Below are 21,592 nucleotides of genomic sequence, written 5' to 3'. Positions count from 1 at the left end.
AAGACCTGGGCTGGCTTCCCCCAGGCTGCCCGCAGGCATCCGGGACCCGACTGGCTTCCCTCTGGCCAGGCTTTGTCAGGAAGGACATCCGGAATGACGTCTGGTCTAATTAGCATATTACCCTTTTATTATTATAGATGGCCTCTTACCTCTTAGCCTCTGTCTCAGCTTTCACATCTGCAATATGGGTGAAATAAGTAGTTGTAATGAGCCTTAAAAGACCTCTTGTGTGTATAAGCCGCGAAGAATTGCACAGGGATTAGTTGACTTGACTATCCCTTCCCTCAGCCAGAGTTGATCACTTACAATGTGTGAAACACTGGCTAAGTAATGGGACACCCAGCTCCTTTCCTCGTGGAGTTCAGAGTATAGTGGGAGAAAAAATGCCAGGTAAATGGGCAATCACCGTAACATCTGCTAATTATATTGTGACAAAGTTTGGGCAAAGTACAGGGTGCTAAGGAATACATCGGTGAGTATTTACCACAGCCTTGAGGAGGCTGAGGAGGATTCTTGGAGAATGTGATCTCTAAGACTGATCAATGTCAGGAAAATATTTCAGCCAATGGAGGAGGAGATGAAAAGACCAGGAGGGAAGAGCAAGGGTAGGATGCTCTATGTGTCAGGGGGCTTCTTAAATTCCACAAGTCCTAGCCTTATTCCAAAGATCGTATGACAATGCTTTTGTAATCTTCTCATCTGTTTCAAAAAACTATCTAAGTTAGATTATTTTTTTTCTCCTATTGTGTAGGAAGTTTTCTCTTTGGAACGACATTTCTAAAATTCTCCTAACTCATACAACTTTATCACTTTTGTGATTTAGCAAATGATCTGTCAAAGAATTAGCAGAATCTCATTTTGGTGATGCAAATGAAACTTGTTAAATAATGCTGCTGAATATACTGCATATTGCTGAATTTGCTTCAAAAATCTGCAAGCCTCTTACCACCAACTGGTTTCACCTTTCATTAATTACTGGTATTACGTGGCTTCCTTAAGTTACAGAGATACTAATCACGGAAATATTTACATGGACAGAATTAGCGATGTAATGAATGTTTGCCACATTATATTGTTATTTGTGATTAAGCATCACACATTCCGCATCATATTAGCATTTATATTTTGTATGTTTTATGTAAACACTGTAAGAGTGTGAACTGTACTTTGTGTTGACAAGTAAAGATAATAAACCAAGTACTAAGGTCAGTTGTCTTAAAACATTAACTTCTTTAAAAGAGTAGTAGAAAGACCATGTGCAAATCAGAAAATCTAGGTTTGATTCTTGGCATAGACATAAACTAGCAATGTGGTTTCGGGCAGGCCACTTCTATTTCATTTAATGAATGATTTCTTTATCCTCCTCATTTACACTTTAAACAGCATGGAAACAGTGTTTGAAAGTGTTTTCAGTGGAGATTAGTTATAAAATGAATACTTAAAGTTTATTTAAGTATGGGTAAATATGAAAAGTTAAAAAAATTATCCATTATCACCTTCTATTTCAGTGCATGAATTCTAGACTAAGAATCAAATTTACTATGCACTATTTAAAATATAAATGTAAATTCTGTGTTTTACTGAATCATTGTTCACATTATCATTATCCTCAGATATCAATGTTTGAAATGGACTGTAGCAACATCAATAGAGGAAAACAATTTTAAAATAACTCTAATGGATCCAGACAGTCAACAAATCAAAGAAAAATAAGATAAAAAGAATGATGATGTTATTACAAGATGAGATCTTAGGGTATTTTTCTAGAAATTTTGATTGTAAAATGTGCTAAAAGAACAATTTTGTGGGTTGAAAGGAAGAAATGATCTACGGAATGCTTCTCATAGTATTCACACAATAAATGCAAGACTACATTTTGCTCAGTTTGACATCTCAGGAATTATACACTACTATTCTCTCTCTTAAAAAAACAAAGAACAAACAAAACAAAAACAAAACAAACAACAACAACAAAAAACAGCCCCCCAAAACAGAAGAAAAATGTGGTGCCTTCCTGGTTCCTGTAAGAAATAAACTGCTAATTAACTTTAATGTATGAACATGATTTCAAACCACATATTTATTACAGAAACTATTATTTTCCATCTCCAAATTTCCTAATGACAAGAAACAGCCTATTTTAATCAAATTGGCCTCCCTTCTGCTCCTTAAGTACAAGAGATGCTCATCTGGGGCTACGGATAATGAAGCCATGAGATGGCAATCTAAGTTTTAGGGGAGTCTTCTGTTAAAAATAAGTGACCACTTAAATGCTACCATATCTTGTTTCACAAATCTAGCCTCACACAAATAGTCATTTTTGGTGCAAAAGTTAGTCATAAAATCCTCCATTAGTGGTTGGTAATGGACCATAATATTGCATGTTTGTAAAAAGTGCATTTGAAAAATGAAATGCTAGAAGGACTGTCCATATAAGGAATATTAATATTTATATGAGATAACCTCTTAGGGCCAGATTTCCTTTTTACTGACAATTGCCTACACAGAATATTTTCCACTATCTTGAGAAAGGGCTTTGCAATTCCAGCACTCGTCTATATTAAGCTACATCAATACTCTGCTTTATTGTGTCCTGGCTGCTTTAATAGAAAAAAAAATGGGAGTGATTAGTAATTGTTAGTTTTACAATAGATATGATAAAATAAATCAGAAAGAACCTTTGGAATATTAAATATATTACGGTCAAACAATGTTAACCGATGTCTAAATTAAACGTGAATGCTTACAGCAAATTTCCACCCTTCATTATTAGCACTTAACCCCAGAGGGGTGAATTTCAAGCAAGTATCAAGAGAGAATCTGGTACTTGTAATTATACTTTCAACATAAGGTTATATATATATATTCCCAGTGCAATGCCAACAATGCTAGAGGAAATATGTTCAGCTTCCACCATGGTCAAAACTGACAAAGACGCTTCTTGTGAAAATAGAATAAACTAAAATAACTTAGCTACACACACACACACACACACACACACACACACACACACACACAAGAATTCTGAGTACCTTTATTTCTTGTTTAAAAGGAATTTGTTTTAATTATATGAATAAAAGTATGATCATATTTTTAATGGTCAACTCACGTTGGATGAAACTGTTTTTAATTTTCACAGTTAAAAAATAATAATGATGATGCGTTAATATTAAGCACTCACCATGAGCCAAGCACTGCTCTGCTACATTTGTTATTTCATTCGCCCTTTTCCACAACCTTTGAGGTTGACACTGCTTTACAGATGAAGCATAAAGCTCAGAGAAGATAAATAACCTGTTTAAGGCCATACATCTAACAAGTGACTCCCACTCTGACAAACTGATAATGGAGCATACTCTATCGCTGTTCGTTGATTTCTCTGTCCCTAAGCAGGGAAATGAAAGACCCATTGAAGGTTATTGCTCAGTTCAAGTGCTAATTACGAAACGCAGAGTGTGCATCCTTAAGCCACAATCTGAACTAGCCAGCTGTTTATTTTCAGGAACTAAAGAGGCCTTTAGCCTGGACACTCAGTGGGTCTCCAGTCCTTGGCTGTTCTTGGAATTCTGCTAGAACTTACATGGAAGAACATTAAGTTTCTCTCACTGGTGGATAAAAAGAGTATTATGCTAAGCGAACTAAGCTAGTCAGAGAAAGACAAGTATCACATGATCCCACTCATATGTGGAATCTAAAAAACAAAATAATCTGATGAACAAAATAGATCCAGAGACACAGAAGCATGGGACAGACTGTCAAATCTCAGGGGGAAGGTGAGGTGAGGTGGTGGGTAAGGTGGGAGGGGGGAAGAGATCAACCAAAGAACTTGTATGCATGTACGCACAACCCATGGACACAGACACTAGTGTGGTGGAAGCCTGTGGTGGGGGCGGGGGCAAGATAGAAGAGGTGAACGGGGAAACGGGGGGAAGATGTAGTAATACTTTCAACAATAAAGATTAAAGAAAACACATAAAAAGTGTTCAAGATTCTACTGATGCAGAAGAGCTCCGCCACAAGGCTAAGGCAGCCCTAAATGAGGCAGAATTGTGCAATGTAAGAACTCCAAGATGGGGAAAAAGGAAATCTGAATTCAAACCAAACTTATTTTTCACATCTGTAACTCGTGGATCCTAATAACCACTGCTTCTCCTTGGGTTAATATGGAGCTCTCAGAAACCAGGAAACAAGCGTGAAAGTAGTCTGCAGACAGCCAAGATCATCACAAAGTAGATATTATTATAAAGTAACCCATGAAACAATACATTGTTAGACAAAAGAAAGGACCGTTTGATGCCGGGGGTAGTAGATCCATCCACATGTCCAGATCAATGTTGCCAAGAGAAAATAATACTGCCACAGCTTCCATGTCCCCGGCGCCTGCCTCCTGGAGTCTGCATCATTGCAACTGCAACATGAGTTAAGAGATGGCATTACAGAACCAGGAGGGTTGTTGAATCTTCTGAAGATCACGCAAAGGACTTGTATGCATACATATGAGCATAACCAATGGACACAGACAGTAGGGGGGTGAGGGCATGTGCTGGGAGCAGGCGGGGTGGGGTCAATGGGGGAAAAGGGAGACATATGTAATCCTTCAAACAATAAAGAATTTAAATTAAAAAATAAAGATCAGCTTAAATGGGTCATTCCAGGATGATCAAACGTTTGAAGAGAAATATTCAGTAAGTGAATCTGGAGAATAAGATGAAGTTTGAAGGAAAGGAAATATAGTATTGCACTAATTTAGAATTCAGAAGTGGTTTCATGACATTCACTTGTTCTGGAAATATTCATCACTGTGGTTCCACCCCATGCCAATCATTATTAATGCTAATCTAATCATATAAATATATATTTTTCTACTTTTTATAAATTCACAGACAAATAGGGAGACAGATATTATACAAATAATTTCAATAAATGTTATTAATGAGCTTGAACTTCCGTTTTCTTAGTTATTAAATAAGAATATTGGAGTAAATGATTGCAAAAGTCCCCTTTACTCATTACCTAGGGCTGATTTTTTTTTTAAATGACCATCTAAACAATAGAAAAGGATAAAATATCAAGTAAGAAACAAGAGTGGAATTGCCAGAACATGCAACTTAAATGTTATTAACTACATTTTAATGTGAATATTGGGATAAGCAGATCTTCAGGAATAAATACAATATTGCCAAAAGTAATTGAAAAACTTTTTAGGAAAAAAGGAATGAATTAATCAAAGTCTTTGTGTTCATCTTTGTTGTATCAAAATAGCTTCCACCAATTGCCTTCCCTGTCCCATGCAACTGATAACATAATTTAAATTATACTACCTCATTTAATCCTATCTAAGGTCTAGACTGTATTATTGTCCTAGGTTTATTTTTATTATTTATTATTATTTTTAAAAAAATCAATGGCCTCCCCTACCCCCCAGTGTCTTGTGTCCATTGGTTATGCTTATATGCATGCATATAAGTCCTTTGGTTTATCTGGGGGGTAGAGAGGGCCGGGGGAAGGTCAAGGGGGAAAAAAGGAGATATATGTACTATTCTTTGTAATATTTTAAGCAATAAAACAAAAATTTTTAAAAAAATCAATGAAAAAATATCCTTGGGTGAGGATTAACAAAAAAAAATAATTCTACTAATAAATTCCAAAAAACTGTCTGTTAGTGAAAATGGGGGGAGGAAACATTTTCTGAAAGTCCACTCTAAGCCGTTCAGCTAGATATTTTACATCCTCATTTGATTCTCAAAAAACAAAACAACCCTCTCCCCCCATTCTGTGACATAAAATCCCATCTGCAGAGAAAGATCTTAACTCTCTGAAAAAGATTGATTTAATGAAGGGATCAAGGTCCCAGCCTTGACGCGTTAGTGACTATGTGACTTGAAAATAATCCTCTGATCTTTATGTGCTTCTGTCCTTCTGTATAAAATAAAGGGAACAGGGCCAAGTTGATAGGACGGATTGCCTCATAAAATGAAAAGATTCATTGCGTGTGAACACGTGGACAAGCATGTATGTGCCTGGTGGGAGTTGATGGGTGACACTTTGAAAGTCTCCAGGTCTGTTATTTGCGGTCCAAGGCTGCAAGGATGGAAAGAATCTTGGGCTGATGAGTGAGGGGAGAAGACGCAGCTGGGAAACTTGGCTCTGGTGGGATGTGAGCAAAACTGGAAAGGATGCCATTGAGCAGTTGGGATGGTCAGGAGGGAAAAGATCGGGCTGTGAGCTGGGGAGAAATTGCAGCGTGAGCCAGACAGTGAGAGAAGACCACCGACTTCTAGGCACCATGTAGAATATTCAGCCCAGTCAAGGGCAAAACCAGACACGGCGTAGGTTATGTGTATAAAAACTACGTTGTGATGGAAACCTATGTTTCAAAAGCTAATGAGGATTCTAAAGTAACTGATAGCAACAGATCATGTGAAAAACAAGCAATGCTTTATTTATATTAACTCAGAAGTGAAATTACTTTAACCAGAATGCTCATTTTCTGGAAAATCGTCCCTCCATCACTCTCAAAAAACCTGTTGTAGCTAATGCAAAGACAGCTTGAAATATCATACCATGCACCAGTTAATGTGTCTTTAACATTACAAAACATTTTTAATCCCCTGAATTTTATGCTGATGTTATCAACTGCCTTCCGTTTATTAGACGTCATTTGCTAAACTACTTTGTTTAATCATGTAAAGTAATATAGCCTAATCGTTATTTTCGTAATCCTAACATTTAAGAAACAGGTTTATCTCTAATTTTCTATTATTTTAATATAAAATATTATATTGATTTTGTGTGCTCTTCCCAGATATTTCATGGGTAAATCTTATTCTGTTTTCTTTATTAGCGTCTACTTCCTTATTTAATGCAAATGGAACACATATGGAGAAATGGGATAAGACACTTCATTATGGAAAATACTATCTAAAATGGAATTGCCAAATAAAAATCATAAAGTCAAATTTTAATTTCAGATAAACAACAAAAATAACAGGAAACATCAGATATAGTAATACTAAAAAAATTATTCATTGTTTATTTAAATTTAACTGGGCATCCCATATGTTTATTTACTAAATCTCGCAATCTCTATCTAAAGCCCATGGTTTGTGATGAAAATATCTAAGCAAAGAAAGAAGGTCTGCCATCCCTGCACCTAACAACCAGACACCAAATTTGCAAAGACCTACTCTGAAGGTCATAGCACTTTCATAGTCATAAGTAAAATAGCCAGCAGTTGAAAATGGGCAGGGCATGGTCACTCTCCTAGCTTCTAAAATCTCTGACACCACCGTCAAGGAAATAGTAGATGCTTAGGACCAAGTAGGTACAGGTACTATTTCCTGGAGAGTATTTAAGCCCACATCTAGGACCTAGGAAGGAGGTGTGGGCTTTCTGTAGATTTGTGGGACAGGATCAAAGCTGTGGTTAGTGGACAGCAGGCTCCAGGTACATCAGACCATTGAACTTGAGAAGCCCGTGTTGCTTCCTCTCTGGAAGTTATCTTGCTTTGTGAAACCACCCAACACCCTGACAAAGCACTCTATTCAGCTGAGGAAAGACAGAAAAATAATCATGTTCCAGACCTCACAAACTTTTGAACCCAGTTCAAAAACCTCCTGTTTATTCCCTAAAATGAAAATTGGTTACAATAAAATTACTAAAAATGCTTTCACTGGATGACAAAATAAGTTTAGTTTCTACAGACTAAAAAAAAAATTAACTCAGTTATGAAACATAGAGACACACCCAATTTTCTGGGAGAAATGTGTAATGTAAGTCAATGTTATCACACGGGCATGGTGTGCGTGCCCTTGCTCAGAATGAAAAGATTGGCTTTAGAAAAGGAACCTGTTAAGAAGAATTTAGAGGACTGACGTTGCTTCCTATGACATGCCATGACCAAGAAGGCCAACAATTAATATATTAATTACACTGTAGCTAATACCTTCCTTTTACATATGAACTAAAGTCTACATTTCTGTAGCTGCTCTCATTAATTGATTTAATTAATTCAATAATTCATTCGTTTATTTAGTAATATATATTATTTTACTTTTGGCACATGGCTAGATTTAAACAAAGGAACTCATGTATAGTAATAGATGCAGAAATGCAAACAATTAAGCAATGGAAATAGTAGGATCTAAGAACACAAAAGAAAAACGGGAAGAGAGGGAGACACACAGACAAGAAAGATACAGAGAAAGAGACAGACAAAGATAAGCAGAGGTACTGAGAGACTGATAGAGACATCTTCTCCCTGGGAACGAACAATTTAAAAATACTCTGTTACTTCTCCTTCTCTGGAAATCTGCTTATAAAATTTCCTATAGATAAGTTAAAATGGATTAATTTTCTATTCATGGGAATGTTGATGTGTTTTTTCCTTTTTTTACATTATAGATTTTTATTTTCTCAAGAGTCTGGAGAAGATCAACAGGGAAGGAGCTAACCCTTTTTACAGATGGGAAAACTAAGACACTTAAGCAGTTGATCACTTCATATATAAACAGTGGTGACAGATTCCGTATGTTTTCAGAATAAGGATGATGCAAAAAGGAAAAGACTTAACTTCAGATATATGAAGGACTATCATTTCCAGAGGAAAAGGTGAGAACTCCTGTCTACTATGATCTGACAATGAGAAGAATATCTGAAATGTGGTTTATTCACAATAGCAAATCCAGGCAGCGAAGTCATGATGTTCAAGAATCAAGGGGGAGGTCTCAAAGAAAACAGCTTCCCAGTGTTTCTGGTGACTGGCTCTGCCTCTGTAAATTCCACACACTGGGCCTGAGGGGCACTTCTAGATAAACAATACACTGCACCATTTAAAATGTGTAATGATGCTCCTGTTAGTAATATATTTTCAACTCTATCTACTGGGCACCATGCTTGCTAAGTGCCATATAAATATTTTAATTCTCACAAAAATCTCATAATGCTAGTGTCATCATTTTCAAGTTTCAGAAGAAGATCATACAGCTTTTGTAGTAGTGGTTGACGCATATCCTATATAATAAAAGCCTAAGTGGCATCACGCCTTAGTGCAACATCGCCACAAGATGGCCTGCAGGGGAGGGCAGTTGGGGGTGAACAGGCTGGGAGGGGAGGGCAGTTGGGGGCAAACAGGCCATCAGGGGAGGGCAATTGTGGGTGATCAGGCCAGCAGGGGAGGGCAGTTGGGGGCAATCAGGCCAGCAGGGGAGGACAGTTTGGGGCGATTGGGCTGGCAGGCAGGTGAGCAGTTAGGAGCCAGTGGTCACGGATTGTGAGAGGGATGTCCCAAATTGGAGAGGGCGCTGGCCAGGCTGAGGGAGACCCCGCCCCCCCCGTCCGGGCCTCTAGTTTGTTATAAATCTAGTTTGTTATAAATGCAGGTGTGCCTGACTCTAGGGTTAAAGTTCAGGGCCCGGGGAATGAATGATATGCTAAGTTTAATGTGCAAGGAAAGACCAGCTATTTTGAAGCAGGGGTGACCTTTCTGAGGCCTCTGAAATCATATCACAGAATAATGCCTGTTGGAATGTGTGCCCCTGAAGACATAAAATCTGAATAATGCTGAGGACTTTTTCCAAAGACTGGCACCTCCCACCACACAGTCCCCCCTTTCTTCATGTCCTCAAGCAATAAAGTTGAGAACCACTGTCCTAAGCGGTCTTAAAACCCAGTGAATAATAAGCAGTGTCAAGCTAGCATTATTAGAGGAGAAAAAAAAGGCCTTCTCTGAGTCTCTAGATTATGTAAGGAACAATGTTAGATGTTTCTCACATACCAATCAGTTAATCTCAAGTAGTCTGTTTATTATACTCCTGTATTTTGAAACACTTAGACTTTAAGAGCAGAAGTGATCATTATATAATAGATGCAGCTCAATATTTACCATCAAATAAACATTCTGATAAATTCCCAGTTAGAAATGACTACATTTGCTGTTGTCAGGTAGGTCTGGCAACGTTTTGCTATTCTATATTTTGAAAAATCAGAAACGTAAAAGAGCTCTTTGAATTTTAGTTGTGTGGATCTCTGAATGGAAAGAAATACTGGTCTAGGAAGCTTTGACTAGTAAAGCTGGACTTTATTCTGAATGAAGTAGGGTAAGTTTTATTTTCAAACTTTTACTGCATGTACCTACCTACTGCTTTCAAGTGTGAGCCTCCATCACTGGAGGCATAATGACAAAGTAGTTGAAATCAACTCCTTTTGATATGACATATTTGTTTCGGTCCTAGGATCTTCCATTTATATGGTTGTAAGAAATTTTATAAGCCCCTGATTGTGGTGCTCTCACATTTAAAAGAGGACTAATAGTATCACATATGAAGCCATCCTACCTGATATGTTTGGGATAAATAGTTGATGGATCAAACAGTTACTGGAAACATTAAATTCAAATTTAATATGACAGTAATTTTAGCTATTTTATTTGAATCTAATTTTATTGAATCCTTCCAAGGAGTTGAACTATTCTTTCTTCTCTCAACCATGTTCTAGAGGTTTAGCCAATTAATTAAAGTATGCATATTATTAATTAAATTGCATACATATTACATAATATTTAATTAATTTTTACATATTTAATTACATATATAAATTGTAATTTGAAATATATGTGGATTGATGCATAGATAGATTGGTAGACAAATGGGCTGACAGACAGATTTATAATATTTGTAAGAGAAGGCTTTCAATGTTATCAAGTTTACTACTTAATCAACTTCCTGGTACATCAAAAGGTATTAAACAGCAACCCAAATGCACTATTCTTACAGTTTTTGAGAAAGCATGGACTCCTAAGATATCCTAATAAGAGCTGGGACATTATCCTCCGAAAAATAAACACACCCACATATATTTAAAGTACTTATAAGTATTTTTAGAGGGCTCAGAGACTCAACAAGTTCATCCTGTGGTTCTGATGGATCTATGCTCTTAAGAAATATATATCCGCCAATGTGAGAAGCAATGACTACTTTATAAATAGGTGTATGTTGATGGAATGCTTCAGAAAGAGTTGCAAACCTCTGCAATTCCTAATGTTTTGACTTTCTTCTTGCGCATAAAGTTTTAAGATCCAGAAAGCTAAATCTATACTCAAACAGGAGCAAAATAAACAAATAAAAAAATAGAACAAAAAAATTGAATTCTAAATCAACTTGAGTTTCCAAAGCCATTTTTCTCCTCAAAATTAATTCAACTACAGAAGTACTCTTAACCATGCGCCACTTTAAAAATTACCTGCCATGCCAACTGTAAGAGAACCACTTTACCCGGCATGCCACCCGTAAGAGAACCACTTTCTAGTACTGCACTGTCCAATACATTAGATACTAGCCACACATAACTACTTAAATTGAAATTAGCTAAATGTATAATTTAGTTTTTCAATCACACTAGCCACATTTCAAATGTTTCATACCCACATATGGCTTGTGGCTACTGTTTAGGGCAATGAAGAAAACATTTTATTACCTTAGAACAGTGGTTCTGAACCTTGGCTGCACATTAGAATCACCTGTGAATCTTTTTAAAATCCTGATTTCTGGGCCTCATCCTCCAGAAATTCTGTTTCTTTGTTATGGGGTGGGGCCACAACATTAGTAACAAAGAAACAGAATTTCCAGAGGATGAGGCCCTAGAAAGTTCTAGAACACCCAAGTATTTCTGTTCCTAACAAATGATTTGTATGCTTTCTGGTAGGTAGTCAATTATGTCTATTCCCAAACCAATCTATGCCTGTTGGGTAAATATGAAATTGTATAATGTAATTAAATACTATACAAACCAATTTAAGTATGAGTATAAAAATAATAAGAGATGATATATACTGGAGAATTTTTGAAATTCAGTCCCTTTAAAACTGCTATCAAGCCTGGCTGGTAGAGCTCAATTGGTTGAGCTTCGTCCTGTGCACCAAACCAGCTTGTAGGTTCTATCCGTGGATGTGTATGGAAGGCAACCGATGTTTCCCTCTCTCTCTTCCTCTCCCTTCCTGTTTCTCTAAAACCAATAAAAACATATTTTTAAAAATGCTATTGAGTTAGATATAGGTAGAACAAATTTAAAAAATTAGAAAAAATCATAGAGAATATGGGATTGTGCTCTTAGATTTCTTTGCATTGGATTTATACTTAAAGACATTTATGAAACAACAAAAATTATAATTCATAGACAATGCATTATGAGATTTACAGAAAGAAAAATAATGAAGATCTGTGAACAGCAACTCAAACTCAAAATATACATAAAAACACTGGCAAAGAAATATATAATCAAGCTTTCAAGTTTTAAAATTTAAACAAAATATGTATTTTATGCATATGTTAATTTTTAATATCTGTTTCTTCAAAAATCTTTGTGGATTAACTGGCAAATTACTAATTCCAATTGTGTTAAATAAGAATGTGCTACACATAGCAAAATCACAAACACATGTCTCTTTTATTACTATAAACTCAGTGTTGTCATAATTGGTTGTATCATTTCTACTTACCAGATTTTAGTTTATCAGATTAAATTACAATGTAAGACAGGAACCTGATCTAGTTCTTGTTCTAGATTTATGCACAACTGGTTCTTTAATTATAACACAATAAAATATAATTAACAACAATACCAGTTACTTTACTCTTAAACTATATCCACTTGTCTGAATGTAAGACTATATTGAGATGAGAACACTTGAACTTTGTGTTCACTTTATTTAATCTTTTGATTTTTCTGACTTGAAATTGCTATCTATCCATCTGTCTTTGGCATTAATAATGAGGAATAAGAAGTATATGGATTTTATTGTTTTGTACATTGAGAATTAGATGCAGATGGAACCTAAAACTACATACCTATACTACTACTAGGACCTCTACACTTACTTCTACTACATTTCTTTCATTAAAATAGGATCAAGACAATATTGCAATTGGTAGGTATTGCTTGAACAATGAATATTCTTTCATTAGTTAATTAAAGTTGAGAAAATATACATACTATCATGGAACATACATGTCTATTTAAAATAACAGCAACACACATATTTGAAATAACACATAGGAGTGTGTAAGAATTTATCCTATTTATACACTTTAGAATTATTGAGCATATAGATACTATCAATTGTCTAGTTCCATTGTAAAAATGCTGTTAGGTTTATCAAAAGAACGGATTTATGGAAGCTTTGCTGTACAATGTGATGCTTGCATACCAAAATGGAAAACTGGCTGCCCTCATGGGCCAAATTTAGATTGACAGAAGTCATTCTGGAATAACTTGAAAGTGAGTATGCCTTCCTTGGTCTACCACAGTTTCCATTACTTCCTTTTGTCTTAAAGTCTATCTTATTATACTTCTTAGATCCTGAAGTTATTTAAGTTCATGAAACTTATATAACATAATTATATCTTGCATATTTCATCGGGGGGCATAAGCAATTGAGTTCTTAAGTCAGACTAAGTTATGGTTAGCATTTCAGATTAACTTTTGTTCTCCTAAGCAACACAATGCTAATAGGTTAACTAACCAATTCTTACTTATTCCCTTTTTACTTATCATACGTCACAAATACTAGGCCATACTCCTCTCCCATGGAGAAGAGTTCTGGAAGAAGAGGTTATAACACAGTGGAGCTAGAAGGTAGAGAATTTTATCTCTATGTCTAGAAGAATAAGATTGCACTTGTACTTGAAAAGAAAGAACTAGAAGGATATGAAGTTCATTTTAAATAATATTAATTATATATCTATCATATTTGAATCTGATAATAAATTACCTTTTTGTAGTCTTTCCAAAACAAAACCTTATTATTATATCAATCAACTAATTAAAACTTGTTTAATGCCATTACCCAATAATCTATTGATAGCAATTGAAAACTAGTTGAAAATCTATTGATAGCAAACATAAAATATTTCATCCTAGATAGATTACCTATCTGAACAGAAATCTAGGTAGTGTCTATACTAGTGGATTGACCCTAGCAAGGTCATGAAACAGTCAGGTCATCTAGAAAAGGGACCAGATTATCTCTAACGTTCTTACAGTTTAGAAATCTATATTTTAGTTTTATTTTCAATCAAATACTATTTAAGTGCCTACTAAGTAAAAGTACACATGGATTACACAGCTTACAATCTAACTTTACTACATATTATCTAAACAAAAGTAACAGAAAACACAGGCTCAATATGATTGCTGTCAAGTAAGGTTTCTAAGAGATCGAATGAAGAGAAACAGAATTGAGAGTGCAGGGGAGTCAGATGTAGGGAGGAAACATGGGCAGCTTATTTAACTTACACATGACACACAGCATAGAGTGAAGCTAAAAATACGGGCATGCACAAAACAGTGCCAACTTAAAAATCAAGAACCCCCATCTAACAGACTTCCCAAAAGTTAAAAGTGATATTCCTAATTTGTCTTAATATCTACATTTTTAAAGTTTAAAGAATTAGAATTTTAAAGTTTAAATGTAGAATCGCTCCACTGTATCACATAATATTTTTATTTCACTTAAGATTTTTTTGATCATTCACCAAAGAGTTCTTGAATTCATCCTATAAACTGAGCACTATGTAGGAGTTGTGAGTTTTGAAAAAGGTATTTTTGTACATGAAGAGCTTAGGTCTATTATAAATAGTAGAATAAGATAGTTTCATAAATCACATTCAAATGGTATAGCACATGCTTAATCAAATCTGGCCTACAGAACTTATAGAGAGTCTTAAAAATCTTGTATCTCATAATGACATGTTCTGGAGAATATCTTGATTAACACAAGATTTTACTGATGAAGCATAGTCTATTTAAAGGTACATATAGGTTCTATTCATTGCTCAGAAATGATCTAAAGTTTAACTCAGTCTAACTGTTAAAGTATATACATTGCAGGAGGTACAAAAGTAAGTCATAGTCCCTTTGGGCATTTGTATTTAGTATTCATTAAAGTTAGAAAAACCTTGTGGGAATAAAAGGTGCAAGGGCTATGAGGATTCAAAACTGAGACAATCCCTCTTACAGAAAGAGTAAAGGCTTTCTGGATAGAGAGGTGATACACAAGAATCTTGAAAAACTATCAAGTAATGGGTTTGTTTGTAAGGTGTAGTGAATGGTAGAAATTAGTAAGCAAGTGAGAGATAAATGCTCTCTTATTACATCAGAACCTTCACCTAATGATCATTCACAGGTTTTCCCTAGGGACCTTTTAGGGGGCTGGCATGGGTAGAGTCAAGATCAGTGTTCTCAAGAGTTATCCCTATATTCTGTTGAAGAGAAACTAGGTGTGGATGTGAAATAACGCTCAGGGTGGCAGAATCCTGTATCACATCATTTAGGGGATCTTGGAGAATTACCTATGTTCATGAATCAGCCTTTGATAACAGGGAATAACAGAAAATGATGATACAGAGTGTGACTCATTCTAATAACAGTTCATGTACTGCTGGATTGTTTCAAGGAGACTTAGTCCAATTACCAAATAAGCTTTCTGATTTTCCCATAGTTAGTTTGGACAATTTAGTTCAACACTATGAACTAAATTAGGCTTTTCTGGTAATGCCCAATCCATTGCTTTGCAATTCATTTTCCTTGTCTTTCCTTCCATTCTTCCTCTCCTCCCTTCCTTCCCACTCCAACTATTTCCTGCCTCATTCCACAAAGTATTTAAGGCAAATCAGCCACTACAGATATAAAGATATATCTATCTATCTATCTATTATCTATCTACCTATCTATTATCTATCTATCTATCTATCTATCTATCTATCTATCTATCTATCCAAGTTAGTGTCCCAAAATAACAAGAGACATTGGTTAAGTAGATTATGATTTGCTGATATTTAATTGTTTCCTAAATTTTCACACTTCCTCTGTTACCAAATGTGGAAACCCTGGTATACAGTAAAATATGATTACTGGAAATTATTGAATCTGCATAGTTGTTTCCCCATTAAATGTTAACTCTATAAATATATATTTCCCCATAGTTTCTTAGGCTAACTTAACTATTTCTAGGTAGTGACACCAGCAATGGTCCTGAATCTTAGTTTCTTTAAATATAATCCTATCAATTTGTGCATTTGTCATTAAACATTGTTTTATAAAAAATAGCAAGTTAAATAACCCCAACAGCTGGAAGAGAAAAAGATATTATTAATCACCAGTGAAAGCATAACTCTCCCATGTAGTATTCTCACCCTATTTTCTACGTTGATGCTAATTATATCGTCTGCCTTTCAGAATTATGATTGCTGCATGACTAACACAATAGGTCATAGCTACATCTTTGCCACTTTTCAGCCATTCTTCTGTAAAACCAGTTTGCTTTAGATAGAGTAGATAAGAGACCCACAATTTGATGCATTTATCATAGTATTTTTTTGAGATTATTCTTGTACCACACATCGTAGTTGACTTCTGTGATATACTTCATTGCACTGCACAGAAACAGGGATTTATTGGCAATAGTATTCTATTTGGGCCACCAATGTGTACATGACTTGGTCTCCAAAGTTATGAACTAAGTATTGGAATACACACAAATGCATACATTCACACACAAGAAAGGTATCCTAGTTCTCAAGGGCTTAATTATTCACAAAAACTGAATTGTTTACCATTCAGTTGTCTACTTCTTCCACCTTTGTGTTGAACCACTACTATTACACACATCTTGTTTCTCTTTGCTAGGAGTCACTGTCTTTTTCATCTGTCCATTCTCTCTCAGGCTCTTTTTCTTGCTCTCTTATCTCCTGCCTCTTGTTCATTTTCTCTTGATTAATCCTTCAAAAGACTTTTCTTTCTTAGAGACTACTAGTCTTTAACTTCTGCATTCCAGTCAAATAATTTTGCTTGAAATCATTGGTATTGGGCTTTCTAAGTTTCATGTGTTCTTCCGGTTGGTGCCTCAAAAGTTCCTTCTTCACTACCATTGTTGGTAAATTCTAAATTCTGAAATATTCTGAATGCCAGAGTGTTCTCTAGAACGCTCATCAACACACCATCAGGGTCTTAATGGTTTTTTAACATACACCTGTATCTACAAATCTTTTCTCAAGTATTCAATGTTCCATGCTTAGAGTTTAAATTAGTTCTAATATCTACAGCTATTTAATTCTGTGACGGAAAGACGATCTACCTAACCTAGCCTCTCTATATAAATTGCAACATTCACTGCCATTAAAGTTGACAGCAAGCTAATGGATTCCAAAGAGATCCATTTGCTATGTATATACAGAATACTGTGGGTGTCTTTTCTTTAAACAAAAATGTGATCTAAACCTCAAATTATGCCCCATATACTTATTTATTATTAACTAGAGGCCCAATGCACGAAATTCATGAAAGAGGCTCTGCCCCCCACTACCCCCCCTGCCACTGCTGTGGCTGCCTCTGCCTTGGCCCCTGCCTGCCACTGCAGCTGCCTCTGCCTTGGCCCCCACCACCCCAGCTTTGTCCGGAAGGTCATCTGAAAGGACGTCCAGAAGGATGTCCAGTCTAATTAGCATATTACGCTTTTATTATTATAGATTTCTTGACATGGTTCTGGTTTAATTGTTTCTGGTCTATACAACAGATATATTGTACAAGTATAAAGTGTAGAAGATTAAGGGAAGTATACAGAATACAGAAAGCTAATTTTAAAATTGATGCTAAAATAAAAACCATTCATCTGGAAATTCAGAAATTTAAAAATTCAAAAGAAATATGCACAATCTAAATTTAGGATTATAAACTATAATGAACTGATTAATAAAAATAAATTTATTCTATTATTTTTATTCTAGGTATAAAGCACTCCTAAATTTTAAATTTTATGTCTAGGATGAGTGAACACACTCGACACAGTCAAAAAATAAGTCAAGTATGTTACTGAATCAGAGCAGTCTTGGAATTAAATTTAGGGAAATTTTAGAAACAATAAACAAAACTCAGATTTGTGACCACCATTGTAATTCAATCAAATATTCAATAGAAATAATCACATAGTGAAATCTTATACTCTATTCATTCATCCAATAAATATTTGGTTCTTACTTTGTGTAAGGCATTCCAGGGGATACAATGAGAAATATGCATGGACTTTGCCCTCATGGGGCTTACAGTCTAGTATGGAAAAAATAAGCAAGCACTTAACATAACATAAGGGAGAAAGTGATGTGTCATAAGAAAGACTCAGGCAATGTGCTACGGAAGTCATTGACACTGGCAGACATTTTTTTTTTTTTACTGTATTATCTAAGTATCCAATAAAAATATAAAGAAAGACCAATGATCACCTTACAAAATTAGGTGCCAAATTTTGTGAATCTAAGGGTGAAAAAGCTGCAATATTAATACAGTTTAAGTCACTACTCACTAGTTCTTAAAAATGTTGGCTCACTGAGCAACGACCTATAAGAAATACAAATTTTCCAGTGTTTATAAGTAGATATAATAGAATAATCTAATATTTAGAAACAAAAAGATCATTTTAATGTAATAAAGGTTCAATTTATTAAAAATACTCATGACACATTACCTTCTCACACAGAAATTGGCTCAATTAGATTAAAGTGGTGAAGAATTCCTCGATGGCTCAAGTGTGCTCCAAGGAAAGCTAGAAGGTTGTACAGTTAACTCCCAGGGTATAACTCTAAACCATACAACCTACTACCTCAACCCGGATGCACACAGCTTCCACTGTCGCTTCAAACTCCTTATCATATCTTCAGTCAGCTCCTCCAAATATGGCGGCCATACACCTAAGGGCTTGGCAAGGATGTAGATATAATAGTCTAACATTTTACCAATTAACTTACTATGTGTCTACTAGGACTATCCTAACCTCTTGGGTTTCCAGCAGAGGTGAAACAAAATGTCCTCTGACATCTCTCCCGGCATAGCTGTACTAGCAATTAATAATATTAAAAGTCAGTAGCATTCAGCTTCCTTTTTCAAGAGAAAAAGGCTTACTAGTAACACATAAATCCAAACATCTTTAATTTTCCTTTTGAAGTTGATGAGGTACACTAACCACTATAATGGGAACTGGCATTTCTGGACAGGCTCTATTCAGATCTTGGTTCATAACTTGCTATAAAAAAATCCAAGTTTCTTAAGCAATTTACTCTACGTGCGTTCAAATTTGAATGGCTTTGCTGCAAACTCTTCCAAGTGGTCAACAATTAAACCTGCCTTGTAAGACAGATGAGGATTAATATAGACATAAAAAAACAAAATATAATTACTTCAAAAGTAATCAACTAGATTTTTACAGGAGTTTGATTGAAATATTAGTTAACAGCATTGTGTATAGGATTTTGTCCCATCACCACACTGACACAGACCCATAGAAGCGAGCTTGTGCGGTCCACTTCACCACAAGATCGGATCTACGGGTTTATGCCAATGGGCAACATCTCATTAGGGTAGGATTTGTTGAAAATATCTGATGAAATTAGTAGATGAAAATAATAATACTGATCCTTTCGTATAAATATGTTAAATGCTGAAATGCTCTAAGTATGCCTATCCCCTTCATAAATATTCTAAACTGAATGAAGATTTTATATACATAAGAATTTAAAAATACTATATTGAAAGATTTTTCACAGATTACTTATGTTTTAATAGTATTTTAGAATTAGACTATTCTAACAAATGATGAGTTTTAAAAGAAAAAATAATCCATACACGCATGTATGAATTATGTAATTGTGAGGCATGAATATAGTGTTATGAGCCTATAATTAAGACAAAATTAACTATTAAGCTAATTGTGTAAGAGTTTGCCTGTGTTTGTTCTAATTCTTATAAAACTTCAGTTAGTGGTTTCAAGGAATTGATAACATATAAATTTCTCATAAATAAGTAAAATTTTGTTGACTAGGCAGAGTACTGAAGGAAGTTATTTAAAAGTCCTAAATATAGCTGGCCTTACTTAGAATAATACTGAAATTAACAATACTTAGATAAGTAAATATTAGAAAACTAAATTAATCACACATTTATAGCATTATTACTACTCCTGTGCGCTAACATTTATACTCCAGATCTATTTCATAAAACAGGATATCATCTTTCTTATACACCATATATTTAAATGTATTTTTCAAAAATAATTTATTTAAAACATAATGTATGACTACGTACATCTCTCATCTTGTCAACAGGTTGGGTTTATTAAAAATATTTAAATCACCAGACCATGATCAAACATACAAGAATAAACATAAAGCCAGCCACATATATGTTTTTTAAGACTCTAAACTCAACAGCAACAAAATTATAACTTGTGCACTCATTAGTTGTTTTACTCATATCCACATATTTAGCATTTTTCAATTATACCTTCATTGTGAAAAATAGCACTACATAAAAATTACTGTATATTTACAGATTTTGAAATAAATAATATAAAATGTGTTTTATAAACTTTACACACAGAATTTGGTCTCCATAATTTTTACCATTATTTGTTTTCAAATTTTTCTAATTAATAAGTTTAAAATATTAACATTCAAGATTCATGCATTGAATTATAGTAAAATATTTCAACATAAGTTCACAAATTCAGATGTGAAATAAATGGTAGCATCTGTTTTGGGTTTATCATAACTATAAAAATGTATATTTTGGTTTCATTGTCTTATTAGATCATATGTTTTTTAAAAAGCGTGACTTTATTCCCTCCTCCCAGATTTCACTTCCTTTTATATGGAACAACAAATTATAAAATACACTTTTTTTTTCCTAAACAACTTCCTATTCAACCATATTTCAGCTATGTTATATGTATGGATATCTAGATATACATTCAAAGTGACTCAAACAGTAAGTTGTTCATAAACTCAGACAAAAATTTTTCAGAGGCGGGTAATATAAATTCTCAAACCATCAATTAAAATCCCAACAGCTAGATTCATAAAGAATATGAAACTAATTCTTATAACTAACACAGTCATAATTAATTTTTAAATCAAAATATTAAATATTAATTTCTTTTTTACTTTTTATTTTTACCTGAGATGATTTTCTCCTATGATCACTTTCTTCACTTCTCATATCCATTTTAAGTTTGTCCCTAAAACAACCACAAAAGGAGAAATATCAGACAACTGCTGTCTAGAAGGAGCATCTGGGTGGATGGTGGGAGTGAAGGTAGACGATCGAGAAGAAAACACAATATCAAAATGGGAAAAACCTTTTAAACTATTTTTTTTAAGGCTTGGAAGACTCACAGAGCCCCACCCAAGGCTACTCATATGACATATAATGTGGTTTCATAGTTTGCATTTATGCATTCATTTTAGTTGGTGTTATTTTCACAGTAACAGTTTTGAAAGTGAAAGGAGGCATGGCTGTTAAGGAAGCGACTAGGTTTTGTACAATGAACTAGTGAAAGCTGAAAAGAGATTTGGATTTGGCATGAGCTTAATAAGATAATTAAGAGTGTGGAGATTAATGGTTTCTAAAAATAACATTTAAAATAATGTTTTTCAACTGAAGGATCTTGAAACATGAAAACAGGTTTATAAATGTTAATTAGGACTGTGAAAGTTGATGTTCCATTAGCTAAGGCAGCATAAAGGAACAAAAGCTATTTAAAAAAATAATTAGG

At 34.6% G+C, this 21,592-nt stretch overlaps 1 long non-coding RNA gene across 2 annotated transcripts in view; it reads right to left on the bottom strand.

Annotated features, from left to right (window-relative positions):
• The window catches only part of LOC111828019, a 151,745-nt gene that overhangs the window by 25,654 nt on the left and 104,499 nt on the right, over positions 1–21,592 (bottom strand). Inside the window, exons 3-4 of one of the 2 annotated variants that reach the window (XR_002831773.1) lie at positions 20,995–21,055; positions 3,880–4,408 (exon numbers count right to left, since the gene is read on the bottom strand). This is a non-coding gene — a long non-coding RNA (uncharacterized LOC111828019). Of the gene's footprint in view, positions 1–3,879; positions 4,409–20,994; positions 21,056–21,592 lie in introns of those variants that run through there. The other variant, XR_002831772.1, reaches the window with a different exon arrangement.

Source organism: Myotis lucifugus, unplaced genomic scaffold (assembly GCF_000147115.1).
Source record: "Myotis lucifugus unplaced genomic scaffold, Myoluc2.0 scaffold_266, whole genome shotgun sequence".
Taxonomy (NCBI): Eukaryota; Metazoa; Chordata; class Mammalia; order Chiroptera; family Vespertilionidae; genus Myotis; species Myotis lucifugus.
Note: the sequence above shows the minus strand (reverse complement) of the source record. Positions and strands in the feature narration are given on the sequence as shown.